This window comes from Mus musculus, chromosome 15 (genome assembly GCF_000001635.26).
Source record: "Mus musculus strain C57BL/6J chromosome 15, GRCm38.p6 C57BL/6J".
Lineage (NCBI taxonomy): Eukaryota > Metazoa > Chordata > Mammalia > Rodentia > Muridae > Mus > Mus musculus.
Window position 1 is genome coordinate 52,773,793 of NC_000081.6, and position 27,948 is coordinate 52,801,740.

Here is a 27,948-nt window from a genome sequence, read left to right on the forward strand (position 1 = left end):
ACCAGCTGTGAAAATTTATCATATGTAAGACGTTAAATATGGGCACAGGTACATACTTGTGACTTCTTTAAAGTGAAAAAATATTTGAGTAATTTGAAAACATTTTAAAAGGTAGACTGAAGAGGAGATTGCGTTAAAGGTATTTTAAAACTTGTTCTGTGAGGAGCATTGAATTCTGGGTGAATATTTTCAGTCCCTGGTTTAATTTTCATGCTGTGGTTAAGAATATATACTTGGGTGAGGGCTGGAGATGTTGGGGAAACTCCACAACGATCAGAGCTGCTCGTTCTCCTGTTGAGAGGAAAGCCTCTCTCTCAGGACCATTTCAAGCAGCTTGCACCAGAGTTTTCTTGCAAGTGTTTTCACCAAGACCAGAGGGTGGAGCATTCCCCTTGGTGAAGCAGCAGAGGGATTACTGTCACAATGCCGTGGAATCCTGTGATTCAATTTTTTTGAAGGTCTGCAGTGAGGTTCAAACAACCTTTTCTGACTGTCTAAGGAGGGTGTTTGACTCACATGGTGAGCCAGCCTAAAAGCTCTCTCCAGTACTGTCCCCTCATTTACATTAGGCCCAAGAAAAGGCTTCTCTTTATAATCACTACCTGCTTTTGCTCTCTGCTGTCAGCAGTATTGGGAGACTTGGTAACATGAAGAACGACGAGATGGTGGAGGGGACAGCAGTGCTTGTTAAGTGGCTGGAGGCTACAGAAGCAGCAGAGCTAGAGAGCAGTATTTGACTTTGAAAGCCACCCAGGTCTCGAGCACAAGCGTAGTAGCAGAAGGGTAGAAGCAAACCCAGCTGTAGAGAAAGCAGTGGTAGCTGCCACCCCAATAGCTGCACAGTCTTGACAGTGACTATTACTCCAGAATCCAGCTGAATAGCTCAAGCGAGTTATCAAGTAGGACAGGAACAAGAGGAACTGTGGAAATAAAAGAAAGAAAGGGCAGAGAGCCAAGAAGACAAGGCTGAAAAGATGGAGGCAAAGGAGCCTCTGGCCTTTGTCAGTGGAAAAATTGCAAACAGTTGCCAAGTCTTTACTGCCAAAGGCCAAAGGTCTTAGACACCCCTAGGCCCAGAAGCTGTAACACTGGCCATTATCAAGGCCCAGGGTATCTAGGCTGACCAAAGATTTCTGTCACTGATGGAGTGCAGAGCTAAGAACTTGCATAAGAGTTGTGGCACCAGAGCTCTCCATGTGCTGCTACTTAACTCTGGCTGTTGACATGGGTCTCTGATGTCAAACAATGAAGAAAACAGAAGTTGCCCAAGACCAACAGTAGGAGAGACTCTTCTCTGTTCTACTGTGATTTACATCATGTAGAGCGAAAGGACCCCAGATGACCTGTGATATTATTGGTGTGACAAATAAGAACAGAAGTTTGAATTCTCCTGTTCTACAGCTTCTGGTATTCAGAGAAACATCCAGTAGATTCGGGGTTTTGGGAACTTGCATAAAGCATGTTTTATGCAAAGGATAGCCAGACAAGGAGGCAGAGCTCGTGAACACAGAAGTCTCTGCTAAATTGAAAGAGATCAATGGCTTAGAAGCCTAATATAGATTAGTCACAGATTATTACTTGACTTAAGTTCACTGACACATTTCGGTGGCAGATCAGGTGGCAGGCAGAAGGCAGAGAACTGAGTAAGTAAAGCTGCCCTTGTCTGTTCTTTGTGAAGCAGATCCTTCCCTGCAGTGGTCTGTGCAGCATGGCGTAGCCATCTACATCCTTGTAGCTATGATGGGTCATTGATTTTCACATTCACTTTGATGCTTGCCTTGTGGTTTGCGATCTTAAAATCTATTCCTCGCAGAAGGAAGCTACAAATGACCATCAGCAATAACAAATCTTGGGCTCTAACTACCCAGAAAACAACAGCCTCTGAAATTGATGACCTGGTAGTCAAGGGCACTTTGTCTTCTGTTTCCACAACTATGAGAAACACCCACTGTATTGAGGGAAAAGGAAACACACCTTCCACTTTCCTATCCAACTGGCAAATCCAAGTCTTTCCCAAACCTCTTTAGCTGTTTCCTCTAGAAACCTCCAAAGGTTGAAACTTACTTTAATGCCCTTTATGAGAGCCATTTGGGTTAACATTTACATTACACATCTTAACATCCTGCTGTGCCAACAGCCATATGAAAATCAGTTGCTGGAAGCATTATTTCCAAGAGGAGGTCACTGCCAATGGCTAACAACTTTCTTCTCAAGTTCCCATTAGCAATGGGGGAGAGGCTCAGTAATTGGCTACTTTAAAGATAATGTCACCTGTATTCACAAAACCTAGTCGGGGTCAGCATTATATTTATCTTGAGTTCAAGTTCACCACAGTAAAAGTACAGGGAAGTAGGCTAGGAATCAACTGGTATGTTTTCTAGCTACAAAAAGTCATTTTAACACACACACACAAATGCACGTAGGCACACACACACACACACACACACACACGCACTTCAAAGCAGTACTTTTTTTTTCTCCTTTAGTAAATTAGAAGTGGCCATTTCTCTATAAACACAAGCATAGTTGTTAACAAAAGATGAGGTCAGCTTCCCGGTTCTGACTCACTAGAGAGCTCCCAGGTAATGACCACTTTTAGCAAACACCTATCAGAACAAACCTACCATCTCCTGTAAAAGAACTCTGTCTCAACCCTTGTCCAATTACTCTAAGTCATCATCCACTCAAAAAAGAAAAAAAAATTCCATGCACTAAGAGAGTCCATATCACTCATTGAGTATGTTATCAAAGACTGCAAAGTGAAAGGAGAAACTGCTTTATACAATGGAAGTTTTCAAGTGAGTTTCTAAGCCATAGCTATTCTGTGACTAAAATACATATTTGTGAGGTTGCTGTTTACACAGGGTGATTTCTGTCCTTTGAGTGCTCTCTTGGTTACCTTATCTTCAGCTTTGAGAATGGGGCAATAACCCCAAGTTTTCTTTTCTTTTTTTCACTTCTCTTCTCTTTCCTTCTTTCTTTTTATTTTTAAGATTTATTTTAGTATATAAGTACATTGTAGCTGTCTTCAGACACACCAGAAGAGGCCATCGAATCCCATTACAGATGGTAGTGAGCCACCATGTGGTTGCTGGGAATTGAACTCAGGACCTCTGGAAGAGCAGTCAGTCTTCTTAACCGCTGAGCCATCTCTCCAATCCTCAAGTTTTCTTAAAAAGCACCATCCCCAGACATCTTGGTTCCGGGACCCAGCTGAGAGTATTCTGCACAGGTGAGAGTACAGAATACAGAAGCTAAAAGCTTCTGGGACAGGTAGGAGCCACAGAGCTTCTAAGGCATCCCACTTTTCGGGCCCCAGACAGCTGGCCACTTTCCCGGCCAGAGGAAAGGGGCCCGCCCATCCCGTGAGCGCTTTGCCTAGGATCTGCAGCAGGCATCTTGGTTCCGGGACCCAGCCGAGAGTATTCTGCACAGGCCCCAGATATCCGGCCACTTTCCCGGCCAGAGGAAAGGGGTCTGCCTGTTCCGTGAGTGCTTTGCCTGAGCATCGGCAGCAGACATCTTGGTTCCAGGACCCCACCAAGTGTATTCTGCACAGCTCCAGAGATTACCAGATGGCGAAAGGCAAACGTAAGAATCCTACTAACAGAAATCAAGACCACTCACCATCATCAGAACACAGCACTCCCACCCCACCTAGTCCTGGGCACCCTAACACAACCGAAAGGCTAGACCCGGATTTAAAAGCATATCTCATGATGATGGTAGACTACATCAAGAAGGACTTTAATAACTCACTTAAAGAAATATAGAAGAAAACGGCTAAAGAATTACAAATCTTTAAGAAAAACAGGAAAACACAACCAAACAGGTAGAAGTCCTTAAAGAAAAACAGGTAAAAACATCCAAACAGGTGATGGAAATGAACAAGACCATACGAGACCTAAAAAGGGAAGTAGACACAATAAAGAAAACCCAAAGTGAGGCAATGCTGGAGATAGAAACCCTAGGAAAGAAATCTGGAACCATAGATGCGAGCATCAGCAACAGAATACAAGAAATGGAAGAGAGAATCTCAGGTGCAGAAGATTCCATAGAGAACATCGGCACAACAATCAAAGAAAATACAAAACGCAAAAGGATCCTAACTCAAAACATTCAGGAAATCCAAGACACAATGAGAAGACCAAACCTACGGATAATAGGAGTTGATGAGAATGAAGATTTTCAACTTAAAGGGCCAGCAAACATCTTCAACACAATTATAGAAGAAACCTTCCCAAACCTAAAGAAAGAGATGCCCATGAACATACAGGAAGCCCACAGAACTCCAAATAGACTGGACCAGAAAAGAAATTCCTCCCGACACATAATAATCAGAACAACAGATGCACTAAATAAAGATAGAATATTAAAAGCAGTAAGGGAGAAAGGTAAAGTAACATATAAAGGCAGGCCTATCAGAATTACACCAGACTTTTCACCAGAGACTATGAAAGCCAGAAGAGCCTGGACAGATGTTATACAGACACTAAGAAAACACAAATGCCAGCTCAGGCTACTATACCCGGCCAAACTCTCAATTACCATAGATGGAGAAACCAAAGTATTCCATGACAAAACCAAATTCACACATTATCTTTCCACGAATCCAACCCTTCAAAGGATAAAAACAGAAAAACACCAATACAAGGACAGAAATCACACCTTAGAAAAGCAAGAAAGCAATCCCTCAACAAACCAAAAAGAAGACAGCCACAAGAAGACAATGCCAGCTCTAACAACAAAAATAAAAGGAAGCAACAATTACTTTTCCTTAATACCTCTTAATATCAATGGACTCAATTCCCCAATAAAAAGACATAGACTAACAGACTGGCTACACAAACAGGACCCAACATTCTGCTGCTTACAGGAAACCCATCTCAGGGAAAAAGACAGACACTACCTCAGAATGAAAGGCTGGAAAACAATTTTCCAAGCAAATGGTCTGAAGAAACAAGCTGGAGTAGCCATTCTAATATCGGATAAAATTGACCTCCAACCCAAAGTTATCAAAAAAGACAAGGAGGGACACTTCATACTCATCAAAGGTAAAATCCTCCAAGAGGAACTCTCAATTCTGAATATCTATGCTTCAAACGCAAGGGCAGCCACATTCATTAAAGACACTTTAGTAAAGCTCAAAGCACTCATTGCACCTCACACAATAATAGTGGGAGACTTCAACACACCACTTTCATCAATGGACAGATTGTGGAAACAGAAACTAAACAGGGACACAGTGAAACTAACAGAAGTTATGAAACAAATGGACTTAACAGATATCTACAGAACATTTTATCCTAAAACAAAAGGATATACCTTCTTCTTAGCGCCTCACGGGACCTTCTCCAAGACTGACCATATAATTGGTCACAAAACAGGCCTCAACATATACAAAAATATTGAAATTGTCCAATGCACCCTATCAGACCACCATGGCCTAAGGCTGATCTTCAATAACAACATAAATAATGGAAAGCCAACATTCACGTGGAAACTGAACAACACTCTTCTCAATGATACCTTGGTCAAGGAAGGAATAAAGAAAGAAATTAAAGACTTTTTAGAGTTTAATGAAAATGAAGCCACAACATACCCAAACCTATGGGACACAATGAAAGCATTCCTAAAAGGGAAACTCATAGCTCTGAGTGCCTGCAAAAAGAAACTGGAAAAGGACACACTAGCAGCTTGACAACACATCTAAAAGCTCTAGAAAAAAAAAGAAAGAAAATTCACCCAAGAAAAGTAGATGGCAGGAAATAATCAAACTCAGGGGTGAAATCAACCAAGTGAAAACAAGAAGAACTATTCAAAGAATTAACCAAATGAGGAGTTGGTTCTTTGAGAAAATCAACAAGATAGATAAATCTTTAGCTAGACTCACTAGAGGGCACAGGGACAACATCCTAATTAACAAAATCAGAAATGAAAAGGGAGACATAAAACAGATCCTGAAGAAATCCAAAACACCATCAGATCCTTCTACAAAAGGCTATACTCAACAAAACTGGAAAACCTTGATGAAATGGACAAATTTCTAGACAGATATTAGGTACCAAAGTTAAATCAGGATCAAGTTAACGATTTAAACAGTCCCATATCCCCTAAAGAAATAGAAACAGTTATTAATAGTCTCCCAGCCAAAAAAAGCCCAGGACCAGATGGGTTTAGTGCAGAGTTCTACCAGACCTTCAAAGATATAATTCCAGTTATGCACAAACTATTCCACAAAATAGAAGTAGAAGGACCTCTACCCAACTCATTCCATGAAGCCACAATTACTCTGATACCTAAACCACAGAAAGATCAAACAAAGATAGAGAACTTCAGACCAATTTCCCTTATGAATATTGATGCAAAAATCCTCAATAAAATTTTTGCTAACCGAATCCAAGAACACATTAAAGCAATCATCCATCCTGACCAAGTAGGTTTTATTCCAGGGATGCAGGGATGGTTTAATATACAGAAATCCATCAACGTAATCCATTATATAAACAAACTCAAAGATAAAAACCACATGATCATCTCATTAGATGCAGAAAAAGCATTCGACAAGATCCAACACCCATTTATGATAAAAGTCTTGGAAAGATCAGGAATTCAAGGCCCATACCTAAACATGATAAAAGCAATCTACAGCAAACCAGTAGCCAACATCAAAGTAAATGGTGAGAAGCTGGAAGCAATCCCACTAAAATCAGTGACTAGACAAGGCTGTCCACTCTCTCCATACCTATTCCACATTGTACTTGAAGTCCTAGCCAGAGCAATTAGACAACAAAAGGAGATCAAGGGGATACAAATTGGAAAAGAGGAAGTCAAAATATCACTTTTTGCAGATGATATGATAGTATATATAAGTTACCCTAAAAATTCCACCAGAGAACACCTAAACCTGATAAACAGCTTCGGTGAAGTAGCTGGATATAAAATAAACTCAAACAAGTCAATGGCCTTTCTCTACACAAAGAATAAACAGGCTGAGAAAGAAATTAGGGAAACAACACCCTTCTCAATAGTCACAAATAATATAAAATACCTTGGTGTGACTCTAACTAAGGAAGTAAAAGATCTGTATGATTAAAACTTCAAGTCTCTGAAGAAAGAAATTAAAGAAGATCTCAGAAGATGGAAAGATCTCCCATGCTCATGGATTGGCAGGATCAACATTGTAAAAATGGCTATCTTGCCAAAAGCAATCTACAGATTCAATGCAATCCCCATCAAAATTCCAACTCAATTCTTCAACGAATTAGAAAGAGCTATCTCTTGTGAGACTATGCTGGGGCCTAGCAAACACAGAAGTGGATGCTCACAGCCAGCTAATGGATGGATCACAGGGCTCCCAATGGAGGAGCTAGAGAAAGAACCCAAGGAGCTAAAGAGATCTGCAACCCTATAGGTGGAACAACATTATGAACTAACCAGTACCCCGGAGCTCTTGACTCTAGCTGCATATGTATCAAAAGATGGCCTAGTGGGCCATCACTGGAAAGAGAGGCCCATTGGAAACGCAAACTTTGTATGCCCCAGTACAGGGGAACACCAGGGCCAAAAAGGGGGAGTGGGTGGGTAGGGGAGTCGGGGTGGGTGGGTATGGGGGACTTTTGGTATAGCATTGGAAATGTAAATGAGCTAAATACCTAATAAAAAATGGAAGAAAAAAAAAAAAAGAAAGAGCAATCTGCAAATTCATCTGGAATAAGAAAAAGCCTAAGATAGCAAAAGCTCTTCTCAAGGATAAAAGAACCTCTGGTGGAATCACCATGCCTGACCTAAAGCTTTACTACAGAGCAATTGTGATAAAAACTGCATGGTACTGGTACAGTGACAGACAAGTAGAACAATGGAATAGAATTGAAGACCCAGAAATGAACCCACACACCTGTGGTCACTTGATCTTCGACAAGGGAGCTAAAACCATCCAGTGGAAGAAAGAGAGCATTTTCAACAATTGGTGCTGGCACAACTGGTTGTTATCATGTAGAAGAATGCGAATCGATCCATTCCTATCTCCTTGTACTAAGGTCAAATCTAAGTGGATCAAGGAACTTCACAAAAAACTAGAGACACTGAAACTTATAGAGGAAAACGTGGGGAAAAGCCTTGAAGATATGGGCACAGGGGAAAAATTCCTGAATACTACAGCAATGGCTTATGCTGTAAGATGAAGTATTGACAAATGGGACCTCATGAAACTGCAAAGCTTCTGCAAGGCAAAAGACACCGTCAATAAGACAAAAAGACCACCAACAGATTGGGAAATTATCTTTACCTATCCTAAATAAGATAGGGGACTAATATCCAATATATAGAAAGAACTCATGAAGGTGGACTCCAGAAAATCAAATAACCCCATTAAAAAATGGGACTCAGAACTGAACAAAGAATTCTCACCTGAGGAATATCGAATGGCAGCGAAGCACCTGAAAAAATGTTCAACATCCTTAATCATTAGGGAAATGCAAATCAAAACAACCCTGAGATTCCACCTCACACCAGTCAGAATGGCTAAGATCAAAAATTCAGGTGACAGCAGATGCTGGCAAGGATGTGGAGAAAGAAGAACACTCCTCCATTGTTGGTGGGATTGCAAGCTTGTACAACCACTCTGGAAATCAGTCTGGCGGTTCCTTAGAAAATTGGACATAGTACACTGGAGGATCCAGCAATACCTTTCCTGGGCATATACCCAGAAGATGTCACAACCGGTAAGAAGGACACATGCTCCACTATGTTCATATCAGCCTTATTTATAATAGACAGAAGCTAGAAATAACCCAGATGCCCCTCAACAGAGGAATGGATACAGAAAATGTGGTACATTTACACAATGGAATACTACTCAGCTATTAAAAAGAATGAATTTATGAAATTCCTAGCCAAATGGATGGACCTGGAGGGCATCATCCTGAGTGAGGTAACACAATCACAAAGGAACTCATACAATATGTACTCACTGATAAGTGAATATTAGCCCAAAACTTAGGATACCTAAGATATAAGATACAATTTGCTAAATGCATGAAACTCAAGAAGAATGAAGACCAAAGTGTGGACACTGTGCCCCTTCTTACAATTGGGAACAAAATACCCATGGAAGGAGTTACAGAGACAAATTTAGGAGCTGTGACGAAAGGATGGACCATCTAGAGACTGCCATATCCAGGGATCCACACCATAATCAGCTTCCAAACGCTGACACCATTGCATACACTAGCAAGATTTTGTTGAAAGGACCCAGATATAGCTGTCTCTTGTGAGACTATGCTGGGGCCTAGCAAACACAGAAGTGGATGCTCACAGTCAGCTATTGGATGGATCACAGTGCCCCCAATGGAGTAGCTAGCGAAAGCACCCAAGGATATAAACGGAACTGCAACCATATAGGTGGAACAACATTATGAACTAACCAGTACCCTGGAGCTCTTGACTCTAGCTGCATATGTATCAAAAGATGGCCTAGTCAGCCATCACTGGAAAGAGAGGCCCATTGGACACACAAACTTTATATGCCCCAGTACAGGGGAACGCCAGGGCCAAAAAAATGGGAATGGGTCGGTAGGGGAGTGGGGGGGGGTAGGTTATGGGGGACTTTGGGGATAGCATTGGAAATGTAATTGAGGGAAATACATAATAAAAAATATTAAAAAGTAAAAAAAAATAATAGAGGTAAGATGAAGAATCTGTTAGATTTAAGTCATCTTCAAGTATATCTGTCCTGGTAATGTGATTCTTCTTGAAATAGGGTTGCATTTACAACTTGGTCATTTTTCTACATATAGAACACCACAGGAAAGAGTAGTAAAAAAACTCATCATGTTAAAAAAAAAAGCACCATCCCCACAGTTCCAGCCTGAGACTATAACCATATTTTCCAACTTTCTTTTTCTTGGTTTATTCTCTTTAAAATGTGGTTAAGGGATAATATATATGCTCTGAGCTGTAAGAAAGATTGCAGGAGAGAATGCATGCAATGCCTTATGATGAGAACTTACTATCATTATTACCCTAGCTGGAGAAGATGCTTCAAATGGCTCATGTAATTCTAGCCTCATCATGGAGATACAAAGATAAAGTACCATTTCTAAGCATGTTATAGGAGATGAGGGAGCCCTGCCTTCTAAAATACCTACTGTACGGGATGATAGAAAGAGGCACTCCAGGCTTGGGTATCCTATAGTTATCCAAATCTAGCAACCAATACAACCATTTATTCCAGTAAACATACCGCCTGAAGAAGTCTAAGGCCTCCTTTGCCTTACTGCTGTGATTTCCTCCCATTTGTTTGAAGTACAGTAATTAACTTAGGTATTTCACTGGAAAGAAACACTAATTTTTTCCACTGGAGTTGCTGAGCTGACAGAATAAAGAACTTGAGTTTCAGAGGCCCATTGGTCTTGCTCCCATAGAAAGAGCATTGATGCACTGAAGTGACCAAAACAAGTGGAAAATCAGCTTCAAAGAAGGGACTGTTTTCACTCTTAGCTTCTAATGGGTCAGCCTATGTTAACTAGAGCCATTGTGATATTTAACATCATGGTGATAGTAATATGTGGCAAAAGCTTCTCACTTCATGACAGACCAGACTCATGTAGTGAGACAGAGCCTGGGAACCAAATAATAACCCTCAAGGGCATACCCCTGGTTCGCTGGTTCCTCAAATAATAAGGACCATGCCCTAAAGTTTCCAGGACCTCTCCAAATAGTGTCGTTCAGCGCAAAAGCTGATGAAGACATACTTCATATCTACACCATATCCAGAGACAAAGGAGTCCAGCCAAAGGATACAGCTGTTGAACAGTGCCTGGCTACAGAGGTGCCTTCAGGAAACTCATACGTTTAAGCTTCAGGTGACGGCAAGTTCCTTCTCCTTCCATTCTCTAGTTATGGTTCTTCTGACATCAATTTAAGCAAAGCTTCTGAAACTTGCAACTGCTTCCTCTGACGTATTGTCCCTGTCCTTGGGACCACTCAAACACTGTGGGTTGCATTGCATGAGAAGCTGAATAAAGAACATGATATTAGGAAATATGGGGGTTGGAAGTAGAAGGAGAGATGACTTTTTTAGAATCTTGTTTAAAAAAAAAACAATAAAACCAAAAAACAAAACAAACAAACAACAACAACAACAATAAAAACCCATGTCCCAGTCCCTTTCTCTGTCCAAATGGGAAACCGAAGGAAAGGGGAAACCTGTTCCTGCAGGTTCCACCATGGTTCTTGTGGCCAGCCCCACTCCAATGAGATACAACATCCAGAAAAATGATACTGATCCATATACACAAGTTTTCCCAAGCAAAAACATCTCTATACCATACAGTCTTCATTGATTTCATGTCCTGGGAAGTTGGCACACTAGAAACAACTAAATATGTCTTAAAGCCATACTTGTTTTGAAAAGCTTGTGTTTGTTTAGCATGTTAGACCGGGGTTCTCTGTGTGAATTACCTTAGCCAACACACTTGAAGTTAAGACCAACATCTTCCTAGCATTTTGATTCATATTCTGTTAGGCAGAAGGCCACGTAAGCAAGTGCCTCCTGTAATCAATTCCTGCCAAAGCCAAGGACGGCATATTTCATCTTCTGATTGGACCCTCAGGGCTGAATTCTTGAGGAGTGAATCCTAAGCCATTAACTCAACAAATGACCTTATTTTCAAAAGACCCATTTAAGCAGTTAGCTCAGTTGCTGAGACAGGATTTCAAAGTAGGAAGCTTTCAGTTGAAGCAAGGAAGATGTGCAACCCAAATCTTACTTTCTCCTACTTAGTGGTCCCAAAAGAAGCTGTCCGTAACTGTGAACACACAGTTACCCTATCCATCTTCTTCTCTGACAGAGGCTTCTACATACCCAACGATATAAACACACACCACCCTCTCCACTGCAAGTTTGAGCCGACAGCAGCAATGTAATTCTGTCCACTGCCATCTAGTCAAATTGCAACTGAAAGTGAGTGTTAAACATTGTCTGCCAGAAGGGTAGGAATTAAAGAGTTTAATTCTGTCCTGATCTTGTGAAAATGCTACAAAAGGGGCTTTCTCTTTATTATGTTCTAATCTTCCATGTTTTATTATAATGAATTCCACAGTAACTGTGATTCAGTTAAAAAAAAAAAGATAGATCCTAATCGCTGCCTCTTCTCTCAGGGCTTATAAGCAAAGGCAAAGGCAAGATTTCTTTGCCAGCTTTCTCTTGGCTCATACTTCAAATCTGTCTCCTAAGGACCAAGGATGACTCTAGAGTTTTATTATTTATGCACTTGCCACACAAAGGCCGCATCTAATGCTCATACTTCGCAACAGAAATCATCCGCAGGCGTCTTTGCTTCTCGACAGCGTTGCCATAAGGAGTTTCACAGAGAGCAGCTCTTACGAAGAGGCTCTGAAAAGCCAGAGAGATGGCTCATGGTTCAGACAGCTTGAGAGCATTACAGGCTGTATCCTTTTATCCAAGATTTCAGATGGGTGACATCACAATTTAAAGTTTGGATCTGGAATGTCACCGAAACATTCTTGTGAATTCAATGGATTTGCTTCTTAGCTGGTGGCATGTCTGGGTGGAAACTTTCAGAGATAAGGCCTGTATAGGGGAAGTAAGTCATGGAGAGTGTGGGCTCATGTAAATCTGTTGTTTTCAGCCCCCTTTTTGGACTCCCTTTCCAGCTGTCTTGAGATAAGCAACTCTGGTCTTGATGACTCGTTCCTTGCCATGATTTACTGCCCTGCCTCACTCCAGACCTAGGAAGAGTAAAACTAGGTGATCATCAGCTTAAGCCTGTGAAATCATGAGCCAAAAACAAACAAACAAACAAACAAATAAACAAACAAACAAAACCTCTCTTCAAGTTAATTTTGTTAACACCCATAGAAAATGAACTAGTTAATATAAGGTTCTTCAAAATTCTAGAGAAAGCCAATCCTACAGACTGTGGCATGAGTTCTTTCAGAGGGCATCAGTAGCAGAGGTCAGGGGAAGGGGCTGGAGAAATGGCTCAGTGGGTAAGAGCACTGGCTACTCTTCTGGAAGACTCAGGCTCAATTCTTAGCACCAATACTGTCAGGCACAACGGTTTACAACTACAGTTTCAGAATACCCAACACCTTCTTTTGGCTTCCACTGGCATTGTATATACATGCTGAACAGACAAACATGCAGGTGAATCTCCCATTCACATAAAAGAAAAAATAAGTCTATTTTCTGAATAGGTTAAAGTTACAAGGCAGCTACCAAAAAGAATAGCTTTCCCAATTCTTTCTTCTCATTTATTTTTATTTATTAAAAGTCGTGTGCATGTGTATGGTATATTTTGGTCATTTTTACCTACACTCCATCCCTGAAATTACCTTGGTCCCACCCCAACACATCTCCCTCCCAACTTCACAACTTCACATCCCCCTCCCCAAAACAACAAAACAAAACAAAACAAAAACCAAACAAGCCCCTGAGTCCAACTAGTGTTACCCATACATACATGGCTCATTCACTGAGTAATGGGTACCCTACCAAAAGTCACTCTCCACCAAAAAAAGAGATTCTCTTTCCCTCAGAAACCACAAACCCTCATGAGTTCCTCAGCTGGGTAGGACATCCGGAGCCCCTCCTCTCTCCTTGATGGAATTTTTATTTGAAAAATATTTCTATTATTTTAACTACATATTTATTGTGGGGGGGTATGTACACATAAATTCAAGTACCCACAGAGAAACCTTTTGAAAGGAGCTGGAGTTACTGACAGTTATAAATTGCTGGGAATTAAACTCAGGTCCTCAGGAAGAACAGTATGAGCTCTTAATCACTGAGCCATCTCTCCAGCCCCTCCATAATAGAATTTTTATCAGGCTGGCACTGCTGTGAGTTCACACGTGTAACAGCTATGTCATGTCCAAAGGCCAGCCTTTCCTTTCATTCCTCCCCATCCTCTGGCTCTTAAAGTCTTTCTGTTTTTTCTTCCAAGATGTTCCTGAGCTTTGGAGTAGAGGTGTTCATCTAGATGTCCTGCTGATGTCAAAGCCATCGTGGTTTGAGTAGGCATACTCTAGGGTGCACATGCAATGATGACATAGTGGCATGCTTTTCAGAGGATGTCACCCTCATTAAACAATTAGGATGCCACCTAAATTATGGTGCAACTTTAGAACTACAGTTATACTGCACACCTGGCTCTTGCCCACGAGTGTGTGAAGTACAATTAGATGTAGATCACCTTTAACTGTGTCCTGATCCTCTTCTTTTTCTCTTTCCCTTTACCAAACTGTGAATGCACTGCATATCTCTAAAAGAACTAACAACCTGAAAAGTACTTAGGTGTCTAGGGGCCTTTTACATGCCAGCACAGACCACCACATGAGGCAGAGAAAATTCAATGTTTATTTTGCTTGTCTACAAAGACAAAAACCAACCAAGTACTTGTTTTGATTGATTTTTCAAATTGTGCTGAATGAGAGGATTGGCAGTTCTTAGGTAGCAAGCATACTACGTAAACTTTCTCCTTCCTAAATGAAATCTTGAGTTCAGCATGAAACTGTATTGTCACTAATTATGAAGATACCCACATTATGACTATTCCATATACTGAAATATGTACTTGGCTGTCTTAACAAACACTATATATATATATATTAGTACAGAAAAGAAAAAAGTTAGATATGGCCTCTGCCTTTAAAATATTTGAAAAAGAGCAACCTTTATTTGTAGCTATTGTGAACTCAGAAGTAAGGGTGGATCCCCATCAAAATTCCAACTCAACTCTTCAACGAATTAGAAAGGGCAATCGGCAGATTCATCTGGAATAACAAAAAACCTAGGATAGCAAAAGCTCTTCTCAAGGATAAAAGTACCTCTGGTGGAATCACCATGCCTGACCTAAAGCTGTACTACAGAGCAATTGTGATAAAAAACTGCATGGTACTGGTATAGTGACAGACAAGTAGACCAATGGAACAGAATTTAAGACCCAGAGATGAACCCACACACCTATGGTCACTTGATCTTTGAAAAGGGAGCTAAAACCATCCAGTGGAAAAAAGACAGCATTTTCAACAAATGGTGTTGGCACAACTGGCAGTTATCATATAGAAGAATGTGAATTGATCCATTCCTATCTCCTTGTACTAAGGTCAAATCTAAGTGGATTAAGGAACTCCACATAAAACCAGAGACACTGAAACTTAGAGAGGAGAAAGTAGGGAAAAGCCTCGAAGGTATGGGTACAGGGGAAAAATTCCTGAATAGAACAGCAATGCCTTGTGCTGTAAGATTGAGAATTGATAAATGGGACCTCATAAAGTTGCAAAGCTTCTGCAAGGAAAAAGACACCGTCAACAAGACAAAAAGATCACCAACAGATTGGGAAATTATCTTTACTTATCCTAAATCAGATAGGGGACTAATATCCAATATATAGAAAGAACTCAAGAAGGTGGACTCCAGAAAATCAAAAAACCCCATGGAAAAAAATGGGGCTCAGAGTTAAACAAAGAATTCTCACCTGAGGAATACCGAATGGCAGAGAAGCACCTGAAAAAATGTTCAACATCCTTAATCATCAGGGAAATGCAAATCAAGACAACCCTGAGATTCCAGCCTCAGTCATAATGGCTAAGATGAAAAATTCAGGTGACAGCAGATGCTGGCAAGGATGTGGAGAAAGAGGAACACTCCTTCATTGTTGGTTGGATTGCAAACTTGTACAACCATTCTGGAAATCAGTCTGGCGTTTCCTCAGAAAATTGGACATAGTACTACCAGACGATCCCCCAATGCCTCTGCTGGGCATATATCCAGAAGATGTCCTAACCAGTAAGAAGGACACATGCTCCACTATGTTCATAGCAGCCTTATTTATAATAGCCAGAAGCTGGAAAGAACCCAGATGCCCCTCAACAGAGGAATGGATACAGAAAATGTGGTACATTTACACAATGGAGTATTACTCAGCTATTAAAAAGAATGAATTTATGAAATTCCTAGGCAAATGAATGGACCTGGAGGGCATCATCCTGAGTGAGGTAACACAATCACAAAGGAACTCACATAATATGTACTCACTGATAAGTGGATAATAGCCCAGAAACTTAGGATACCCAAGATATAAGATACAATTTGCTAAACACATGAAACTCAAGAAGAACGAAGACCAAAGTGTGGACACTTTGCCCCTTCTTAGAGTTGGGAACAAAACACCCATGGAAGGAGTTACAGAGACAAAGTTTGGAGCTGTGATGAAAGGATGATCATCTAGAGACTGCCATATCTGGGGATCCATCCCATAATCAGCGTCCAAATGCTGACACCATTGCACACACTAGCAAGATTTTGCTGAAAGGACACAGATATAGCTGTCTCTGGTGAGGCTATGCTGGTGCCTGGCAAACACATAAGTGGATTTTCACAGTCAGCTATTGGATGGATCACAGGACCCCCAATGGAGGAACTAGAGAAAGTACCCAAGGAGCTAAAGTGATCTGCAACCCTATAGGTGGAACAACATTATGAACTAACCAGTACCCCGGAGCTCTTGACTCTAGCTGCATATGTATCAAAAGATGGCCTAGTTGGCCATCCCTGGAAAGAGAGACCCATTGGACTTGCAAACTTTATATGCCCCAGTACAGGGGAATGCCAGGGCCAAAAAGTGGGAGTGGGTGGGTAGCGGAGTGGGGGGGGGTATGGGGACTTTTGGGATAGCATTGGAAATATAAATGAGGAAAATACCTAATAAAAATATTTTTTAGAAAAAGAAGTAAGGGTAGAGAAAGAGGTCTTTATGGAGATGAGATATTTAACCTGAGCCTAGACCTAGAGAAAACAATTAAAGACACTTGGAGGAAAGGAGACATGTAAGAACAGCACAAACGTCAGCGCTGTGGTCTCATTGGCTTTAATCAAGGTATGGCAGCTACAGGAAAGCAGCTAACTAAGATGAAAGCCAAATTTGCAACAGTCTTGTGTGTTTAGATTTTGTGTCTGAACATCACTAAATGTGTGTGGAGAGTTTTAATGTCTCACAGATATCCTTTGGAGGTAGAATACAGTAGCTGAGTACTGAAGCTTGACCCCCAACACTGCTGCTTTCTTGCAAATTATTTGATATCTCTAAGCTTTGGTTACTTTGTTGATATACTAATGCCTGTGCAGTCCCTCACATGTCTAAGGGCTTCTCATTTACCAGCAGAAACTACCTTGTGATGCAGAGGAAATTCGGTTCTTTTGTCTACAAATGTCAAGTAACCAAACACCTGGTTTGATTAATGCAAACTACAAGAGCTCTTTTCTACTAGGGTTGACGTGAGAATTAGGAGAGTTACTGATTCAAATACAAATGTTTATCAAGCACATACTATTTTGTAGGCTTTCTTCTGAGTGACAGTGACAGTTCTTATAGGAAAGGATGAAGTGAGGAAGGCTATATTCTGATGGAGGAGACAGACCAGTCATCAGATAAACTAGGCTTATGAATTATGACAAATGCTACAAAGAAAACATAAATATGAAAGGGTAGTTTGAAACAAAGAAATGGTAAATATGAAGAGGAGATTTAAAACAATAGACCATAGATTGGCTAAAGAAGAACACACTGAAATTGACTTTTTAAATCAAGACTATAATACATCAGCATATAAAATTATAATATCAGTTCTGCAAACTCTGTATTCAGACAAGAAATATACACAAAGATCCTGAGGGAAAGAGTGACTAAGGTGTATAAGTGACAAAATCCAGTGTTGCTGGATAACATAAAATGTAGGTTCATATTGGTGACAGGTAGTTTGGGGTAGGGAGATCATTGGTGAGAACCATGTAGGACTCTGGAAGTTCATAACAAAGACTTACTTTCTACTCCAAATGATATTGGAAGCTAGTGAAATTTCTCAAAAGGATCTTTTCCTTTTAGTGGTATTAGAGTATTCTACAAAATTAGATAAAGTAGATATATATGTAGATACAGATATTATATATAATATCATATATGTATATATGTGTATATATTGAGAGAGAGAGGTAGAGAGAGAGAGGGAGGGAGGGAGAGAGAGAGAAAGAGAGAGAGAAAGAGAGAGAGAGAGAGAGAGAGAGAGAGAGAGAGAGAGAGAGAGAGAGAGATTAACACTAGAGATATGGTATGGCCTCAAAAAGTATTCCCTATATTTTCTTTACTATTAGCATTACAATGTCTGGGAAAAAGCAAAATCTCTAGGACTAACCATGATCCACAGTGTAGTGAAAACTTTGGAATTTGGGTTTCTTAAAAAACCCCAGAAATATTATAAGAATATGTTTTTATTTTAATTGCAGGTGTGGGATATGGGGCTGTTTTAGATTGTTCACAGCAGGTGACTATGATTTGCCTCATGCTCTAACAGGGGCACAATTTTGCCAACTGCAGATAGTTTCTGTGATTGTGTGATGATAGGAATTACGGGGGCTTTTCAGTGGGTATATAAATACTAGAGACCCAATAGATCGATTGTAGTTGGTTGGTTGTTGGTTGGTTGTGGTTGGTTGCTTATTGGTTGTGGTTTGTTGCATATTGTGTGCAAAGAGACAGAAGAAATTAAATATCCTGACAACAGAGATCAAACTTGCTCTAAAAATCTTGATGCCAATAATCAGCAGGAAGTGATCTAATGATAACGTCCTTTCTGACCCCTGACTTTATTACTCTTTTTCTCTCTCTTATCTAATGTTAAGGAGTTGAAAGGAAAAAAGAAGAACCAACAAAGTAGCTAAGACTGGCCACACCACAAAATAATAGAGAATAAAGCCTTTTCTCAAAACTGTTTGTGTGTGTGTGTGTGTGTGTGTGTGTGTGTGTGTGTGTGTGTGATTGTGACAATGGACTACCTCATCTAGAAATCAGTGCCAGACAGATCAGCAATCAGCTGTGCCTTTTTCAGTGATTGTGTTCCCTGAATTTACTGGATGATCTAATTACACCTGCAGATATCAAGCTATTGTCGAGCTATAATATAGAGACCTAGTATAAGTGCATGGGGAAAAGTTGACATTAAGACACTTTTTGGAAGTTATAGAGGCTTTTGGATGCTACATTGTATCTTTACCAAGGTAATTGATGACATCCTATCACTAAGTCCTCCTCCCCCAGCACTCAAAATTCCTCCTAGAAGGTGGGAGGTGGTGGATTCTAGTGTATGCCAGGAGACCATTTTTTTCTCCTGTTCTCAGAAGTAATGAGCATATAACAATTTAAGAACAACACTAACTATAACACAGGAGAGGACACATCTCATTCACTTACCTAATACAGTCTGTGCACATATTCATTATGAAAGGTTTCCTGAAGATAGCTTATGTAATAGCTATAAAATCTCTCCCTTTTACCTAGTAATTTCTTCTGCCCATCCATTAACAGTATGCAACTATATATTAAAAAAAAAAGAAAGTAACTTGAAACATCTACTCTGCTCCTCTACAACTTGAAACATAGGTGTGTGGCTCTGTGCTTTCAAGGTTGTCTGAAAGATGTACTCACTATGGACACAACATCCACTGAGTACAGCCAAATAGTGGATGAGTGGTACCAGGAGGAGAAAGTCACTCATGAGTGAGTGTTACCCAAAATGATATTGTGGCTGGAATAGTTTGAGCTGAACTTAGCAAAGTAAATGTGTGGCTTTTAGCTGTATTTTTACAGGCAAGCCCCAGTCTCTCTTCCCTCTTTGACAGTTACCATTCCTGGGTCACACTGGGAAGATGTGTTTCATGTAACTGAAACATTTTTTTCCTATGCAAGTTTCCAAAGTATGTTTTGTATCCTCTTACTGTATATGAATGGGTATTGTTGGACAATGTTGTACAATCGGGGCAATGTGGTAGAATTTATCACAATGTGGTAGAATGTGGCACATCTTGGATGTGGCGTTTCTTAGAACTTTTCATTTCGTGATTTATATCACATAGTTATATTACATGTGAAATTATATATCTAGAAATAAAATGAAGCAACATGGGCAGAAGAATGTCCCAGACTAATTTCCCTTTAAAGTTTGGGTGTATTTTTTCAACCTATGACAGTTCCATAATCCAATACTAATGAAGATACAACTTTGGAAATTTCTAGATTGGCAACAGAAATTCCTAAATTTGGCTTTCTCAAGACAGGAAAGTCCCTTTTCAGACCTGCCTTTTGTTAAAATTATTTCAGCATGGTGACTTGAAATTGATATACTGTCCACTGAAGAACCCAATTTAGATTAATTCACAGAAGGAGAAAGAACCAACAGCCATAAAGAGCGTTGTACTCAAGATCTTATGTCCTTTCTAAAAACAACACATGTGCCAGTTGCCAGAGATTTACGTGTTTAGACAGCAAAACCATGCAAGCTGTCATTCAAGAGAAGTCTGGAGAATTCATAAGAGTATTTTCAAACAATGCCCAGGCAGATGTATATCTGGAACACAATTCCACATTCCATTCCTACCCTAATCACTATCTTGAAGCAAAGGGCCACATATTTGAGAAGACTGCAGAATTCACCTTGTGTTGTCAACAGTAAATATGTCAGTCACACTCAGAAAATGCCTGACAGCTTCTGATTCACATTTGCATTCAATCAAAAATAGCCATCTGCAGCTGCCTTTGGCTGGATGGCAGCTTCAGGACCCAAAAGAGGAGCCAATAGTCACTTTCTCTTCATTTGTCACCCTGAGGGTGGTATGTCTAGCATTTACTACAAGGAGGCCTCGAGCTTCCAGAGTCTGTTTTTGTGATTCTGCATCATGGTGTAAGACATATCATCCCAAGACAGGAACAAAAGAGTACTTCCTGGATCTGGCAGGCCCATTGCCAACCTTATGCAAGGAAAGCTACTCAGAGAGCTCCTACTGAATGATGCACCATCAGATGTCTACAGAATTAAGTACCCATAACTAACAGAGAGGGTTTAAGTTTATAGCTAAAGTGATAGTAGCCTTTCAGGCTAATTCATATAAGAAACTACAGCACATCAAGGTAATGTTTTAGAGAAGTAGAGAAGAAAGTATTGGAGGTTGATGGCTCAGATTTGAACTTTTAGTGTACCACCCATGACCTCTCTTCTGTTTGGATGTGATTATTTAACCTGTCAGTATTTCAGGTGCTCCTCCTGAAAGAAAAAATGATGCTATCATTTTATATTCAATTTGTACTCATTCATGAAATTTATGTCAATATAGAGAGGATACATTTTTAACATGCATAAAGTTAGAATACAGTATTTCCTCCAAAGCTGGGAGATTCTATTTCTGAGCCAAGAGTTAGATGGAAGAGTTTCATTTCTTCCTTTTAGATGGTTTCTCTAATTCTCCATTTATTCCTTTTCTCTCAGGTACACTCTTCAAAGAAATGCATGCTTCTCTACTGAGAAAAATGAATTTTCATAACATTCTGTGTCTGAAATATGTTTGCAAACCACACAGAATGGGTAGGACACTGTAAGTAAGGTACCCCACCATTGTTGCATCTGGTCAACCTGGATCCTGACAGCCTTTTTTACCCCCCCCCCCTGGGAGTCCTATGAACGGTTTACTGGGTATCACAGCTAAAGTATGCATTTTAGTTTAATAAAAAGTTGTCACGGACACATGCTCCACTATGTTCATAGCAGTCTTATTTATAATAGCCAGAAGCTGGAAAGAACCCAGATGCCCCTCAACAGAGGAATGGATACAGAAAATGTGGTACATCTACACAATGGAGTACTACTCAGCTATTAAAAAGAATGAATTTATGAAATTCCTAGCCAAATGGATGGACCTGGAGGGCATCATCCTGAGTGAGGTAACACATTCACAAAGAAACTCGCACAATATGTATTCACTGATAAGTGGATATTAGCCCCAAACCTAGGATACCCAAGATATAAGATATAATTTGCTAAACACATGAAACTCAAGAAGAATGAAGACTGAAGTGTGGACACTATGCCCCTCCTTAGATTTGGGAACAAAACACCCATGGAAGGAGTTACAGAGACAAAGTTTGGAGCTGAGATGAAAGGATGGACCATGTAGAGACTGCCATATCCAGGGATCCACCCCATAATCAGCATCCAAACGCTGACACCATTGCATACGCTAGCAAGATTTTATTGAAAGGACCCAGATGTAGCTGTCTCTTATGAGACTATGCCGGGGCCTAGCAAACACAGAAGTGGATGCTCACAGTCAGCTAATGGATGGATCATAGGGCTCCCAATGGAGGAGCTAGAGAAAGTAGCCAAGGAGCTAAAGGGATCTGCAACCCTATAGGTGGAACAACATTATGAACTAACCAGTACCCCGGAGCTCTTGACTCTAGCTGCATATATATCAAAAGATGGCCTAGTCGGCCATCACTGGGAAGAGAGGCCCATTGGACTTGCAAACTTTATATGCCCCAGTACAGGGGAACACCAGGGCCAAAAAGGGGGAGTGGGTGGGCAGGGGAGTGGGGGTGGGTGGATATGGGGGACTTTTGGTATAGCATTGGAAATGTAAATGAGTTAAATACCTAATAAAAAATGGAAAAAAAAAAAGAAAAGAAAAAAAAGAAATAAATAAATAAATAAATAAATAAATAAATAAAAGTTGTCATGGAGATCCTTTTCCAGGAAACTAATTCTTTCCATTCTAAGGAACAATTCCATCCTACGAAAACAAGTGTTTATAGTAAACAGAATCTGTCCATGAGCAGAGGCCTGATCGATAAATCAGGATTAGTTGTTATGTGTTGCTTGACTATAAAGGACTAATGGCCACCGAAGAGATAACCTTACACCAAACAAGTTGGAAAGCAAATGATGTGCCACAGGGACCAAGCTCTGCACAACAGGCAAACTTGAATGTTTTATTTGAGAGTAAGCTTTTTAGTCTCTTAGAAATTTCCAGTTCAAGAAATTAAAATAGGTCAAAGAAGCATGGATTCCAGCTACATGAGGGTCTTTCAACACCTCACTGGCAGTTTCCTTGCATCTAAGTCTGTCTAGTATGGAGACAAATAGAGACAGGCCAGTAGATACTGTAAAGCAAATGTAAAAGAAAATATACTCTGTCTAGTGTCTTTTGGATCTCACAAGAAGATCAGCTAGTTAATATCTACTTTGGAGGAGAAAGTTAGGACTGGTAGAGGTTAGGTGAGGAATCTGAAGATGGTTGTAAATGAAGTAAATACCTAATAAAGAAAAAAAAAGAATCTGAATATGGAGGAGATGCTGAGAAAACTAGAATCAAGAGCTCTTGGTGTTTTTATAATGATCCAATACTCAAATGAGTCTAAAATCCTAGCCAATTTCATAGACTTTGGGACTGATAAAGGAAAAGGATCCCAGGAAAGACCAGACTGAATATGATTCTAAAAATGCCTTTGGCATTAGCATCACCCTGCTCCAGGAGAGTGACTTCCAGTAACAAGACACTTTACATGAGGATAATATGGTACTACTAATAATGGCTACCATTTATTCAGAATCTCCAGGCGTTGTTTCAAGCACTTGAAATAAATGCACTCTGTTAACTCGCACAATTCTATGAAGTGGATTTTTATTATCTGGGAACCAAACCCATGTCCTTTAGAAGATAAGTGTGAGCCTGTGACTTTAATGACTGAGCCATCTCTCCAGCTCAGATTTTTATCATTTGTATAGATCTACATAATGAGGCTACATACCTGACATCACAGCCAAAAAGGGCAGAGTCAGGCCCGGAAGCCAAATAGCCTATTGATAGAACCTATGATCTTAACCGTTATGTTTAGGTGTATGTTAGGTAAATACCATTGCATTCTTGTGCAGAATTTGAAATGTATCATCGTTATAATTAATTTTGTAGATTCCAACTTTTAAAATGTAATACATCGACTGATTAGCTGACTAACTGGCTGACTGATTTTATGTGTGTGTGTGTGTGTACATTTGTGGGAGCATGCATACATATGTATGTTTGCACTTGTTCTTGACACAATGTACATGCATGTGGAAGCCAGAAAGACAACTTATAAGATTTGGTTCTCTTCTTTGGTCAAGTAGGGACCAAGGATTGAACCCAGGTCATCATATTTGGGCAAGTATCTTCCCATGCTAAGTTATCTTGCTATTAAGAGTAAAACATTTTTGTCACTTGTAGGTTCATATGCTGTTCTTGACATGTTACAAAGAAGCTTACACAAGCTTCCCAAAAGACCCTATACCTCTAAAATTGAGGCCCTTCATATACATATGTCTATATGGGCTGACCAAATGTCTGGCATAGAGCATTGTCCACTATCCATTTGGTAAATGAAGCAGCTAGAATGAAGATCTAGCTTGTGCCATTATTATCCACCATACAGGAAGACTACCAGTTTCCCACTCAGCCCACAAAATGTAATTAATTGTCCACATTGTCTGTCTGTTGCAGTAGGCTTACAGGCTGTCTGAGTGCAGGGCTTGCATATTTATTTTTTGTTTTATCCCAAACTACCTGGGGCTGAATGCAATAACTTTTTGGTAACTAGTAAATTAGGTTTACAGAGCCTCATAACTTCCTGTGGAGAGAGGAGAATTCAGTGTCAGGAGTTATCAGATGAGTGTTGCTTGGGTCACCAGGTTCTGCTGTGATTTTATTCTGACTGTGGGAAGGGATTTGTTATGCCAAGTCAACCAGTGTTCATTGAATTGACAAAAGGCATGGTTTTCCTTAAGCACAAGGCAGCATCTGTGGGAGAAGTAGAACTAGGGAAATGGGGGAAATGCTCTAGGAGCTAAGGGGCTGAGAAATGGAGGAAGTTACCAATTATGTTCCATTGAGAAGTCTCTGCCTTACAGTGTGAAGCTCAGAATGTTTACTGGAGCACTGAGGAGTGGCGAAAATTAAGGTTAGAAAGAAACCATAAATTCATCCATGGAAACTCTTTAACCTGGGAAAAAAAGTCAGTGACCCCGTGTCTCTGTCAAAGGGGATCAGAATGAAGGTAAACAATGACATTTCCGGGAGAACACATAGGCCTCTATTAGCAGGGGAGAAATGAAGCAGAGGGCTGTCCTGTAGACAGGTCTTCATGCAGAAAGGACTAAGGCAGAGTCTTCTAACTAATGGGACTCTTAAGAGCTTGCCCTCATAAGGTGACAGTAATTTTTTTGGTTTTGCTTTGTTGAGGTGTTTATTTTGGTTTTGAGACAGGGTATCATTTATCTCAGGGTTACCTGGAATTTTCCAGACTGTTGAGGCTGGACCTGAATCTCCAGTCCTCCTCCTCCTCCTCTTTCCAAGTGCTGGGATTATAGGTGTATATGACCACACCATGTGGAAAAGATAATTTTGATTAAAAGAAGGTCTCTCAGTCCGAGAAATTACACCTTCTGGGAAGTAATATCAACTCTAATTGATATTTGAGATCTGAGAGTTAGACTTGAGAGTTTTTCATGCAGGCACAGTGTAGTCTCCCATAGTTAGTGATTCTTGGTGTTCATTTCACAACATTCACAGCTGTAATATGAGATACATACTGCCTAAATGTGACCTTAAAAGTATTCACTGACATTCTGAGACAAGTGTGTGGATGGTCATATGTTATTTGGTAATCAGAGTTATAGAGGAAAGTTCTGGATCAGGAGTTGGAAAAGCCAAGATCAAATCCCAGCTTTGCCACTTGGTGGTCATGTGGTCTTGCTAAGTCATTGTCTCTCTTAATTCTCAGTGTCTGGCATCCAAAACACATAAACACCAACCCTAAATAAATTCGCTTACATGTGAATTCTTTTGAAATATATTCAGGGTAAAGACACATGAATCGTGTAGTGAAAATTTGCCGTGAACCTTACACATTATCCATTTTGCATATCCCTGTCCAATGATGAGGTCCGAACACATTATGACTGTAATCTGTGAAAAAAGTTTTTAATTAAGGTTGAATGAGGTAAAAAAAAATGAAGCCCTAATGTAATAGAGTTGGTGACCTTATGAAAAGAGAGAGAGAGAGAGAGAGCGAGAGAGAGAGAGAGGTCACTCCTTCTCTACACACACTGAAGAAAAGCCACTCAAGGCATTGCACTGAGGGGAACTTCCAGGAACAAAGAACCTAGACACATGAATTCTTCAACTTTGAACTTTCCAGAACTATGAGAAAATAAATTTATTTTGGCTTAGCTCTGTAATATATAGTACTTGTTGCGGTAATCTGAGAAGACTAGGATATCTACATATGTTAATTTATTTTGCACAGAACTCTAAACAGATATGGGTTTTGTTCTTTTTTTTAGCACATATCAATTATATAAAATAATAGGTTTCATTGTAGCATTTTTATACATTCATAAATATATTCTTTCCATGTTTCCTTATTTGTAGAGTTGATGCAAGGCGGTCAGAAACAAAAGCTGCCATAAGCAGCAGAAGGAGCGCACTCTTATCTTTTGTCAGAATTCTCTATGGAAGCAGAACTGGTTTTTTAAGACACAGGAAAGAAGATGAATTATTTAGAATTAAAAAGCAGAAAAGGAGGATGGGGAAACAGCTCAGCAGGTAAAGGGCTTGCTGCGCAAGCATAAAGAATAGAGGTGGGTTCCCTAGAACTCGCTGCCGAGCTGGGTGAGGATGCACAAGATGCAAAGATGGAGAATTGTCAGCACAAGCTAACCAACTGGCTGGAAGAGCCGAAATGGCAAGCTCTGAGTTCAGAAAGAGACCTTACCACTTGGAGAGTGACTAAGGAAGATGTTTGTTATCAACCTCAGCCTCCAAACATGCATTCAAATATACATGCACTCACATGTGTGTGCCCACACATATTAAAACACAAACACGGAGCCATAGTACAGTTACAAATAGTTTTAAGGATCATAAACAGCCTCAGTAGCACAGTGAGGCTTCTTAGTTTAAGAGTTTAGTGTGTGTGTGTGTGTGTGTGTGTGTGTGTGTGTGTGTGTGTGTGTATGTGTGTGTTGATGATGGTGGTGGAGATGGTGGTGGTGGTGGTGATAATGATGGTGATGATTGTAATGCTGCTGATGGTGGTGGTGGTAGTGTGTGTGGGTGGGGGGGAGTAGTTCATGTGCAGGTGTCACAGAGGCCACAATAAGGTGTCTGATCTCCTTGAGTAATTTATAGGCAGTTATGAGCCACCAGACATGGAAGCTGGGAACTGAACTTTGGTCTTCTGGAATAGCCACAAGCTCTTTTAACTGTAGAACTCATTCCAGCCTCCATGTGAGGACTTCTAAAAGGCAGTGAGAGGCTGGAAGAGGCACCATGAGATCCAGAAACCATTAAAAAATGGTGTCTATATTAATTTTTTTGGCCTATCATTCATTGTGCCAGCTTACCAGTTCACTCCTTGATTCATTGGTGTAGTTTCTAATAGCTATGATATAAATATCAAATAGTTTGACACTGTTACCTAAAGAGTCCCTAACTAACCCAGGATAAGACAGAAAAGTCTTCCCTAAAAACTCATTTTGTCAGCTGGAAAGGATGAAAATATGAGAAAAAGGAAAAAGTTTATTTTCAGGAGGGTCCAGGGGTGGGACAGGACAGCAAAGCCACATAGTGGGGAACAAGAAGGACAAATGCAACCAGAATGTTTGGAGCAACAGGGGCTACAGCAGGAGAGAAAGAGGCAAAGAGCAGAGACCGTACAAGTTTGAGCATTTATGAGACATGTAGGTTTTAAGAGCCAAGGGAACGTTCTAGTGCCTTGAGGTACTCATCTAAGAGGCTTAGACTGGAAGCAGGATGACTGTGAGGGAGGCTTTTTTCTGCTTCCTGTAGCCTCCTTGTCCTGTCAGGGCTTTGCTTTCTAAAGCAACCTAATCCTGGGTAGAGGAAAACAGAAAATTCTGCCTGACATTTAATGAGGTCATAGGCTTACATAGCCAATTTTAGTTAAGGAGTTGTCGTTCTTTTTGGTACCCAAGTAACTACTTAAAGGCAGACTGGGTACCTATGGACTTGGACCACAAAGGAGCAATTAGTTAATGGATGGA

At 40.3% G+C, this 27,948-nt stretch overlaps 2 long non-coding RNA genes across 2 annotated transcripts in view; both read right to left on the reverse strand.

Moving 5' to 3' along the window:
• The window catches only part of Gm41323, a 205,853-nt gene that overhangs the window by 46,086 nt on the left and 131,819 nt on the right, over window positions 1–27,948 (reverse strand). The gene's annotated exons all lie outside the window — the stretch shown is intronic.
• Gm34794 lies at window positions 9,871–12,458 on the reverse strand. The gene is made up of 3 exons (XR_384091.1): window positions 12,309–12,458; window positions 10,804–11,017; window positions 9,871–9,916 (listed from the first exon to the last, which is right to left on the reverse strand). It is a non-coding gene; the product is annotated as a predicted gene, 34794 (long non-coding RNA).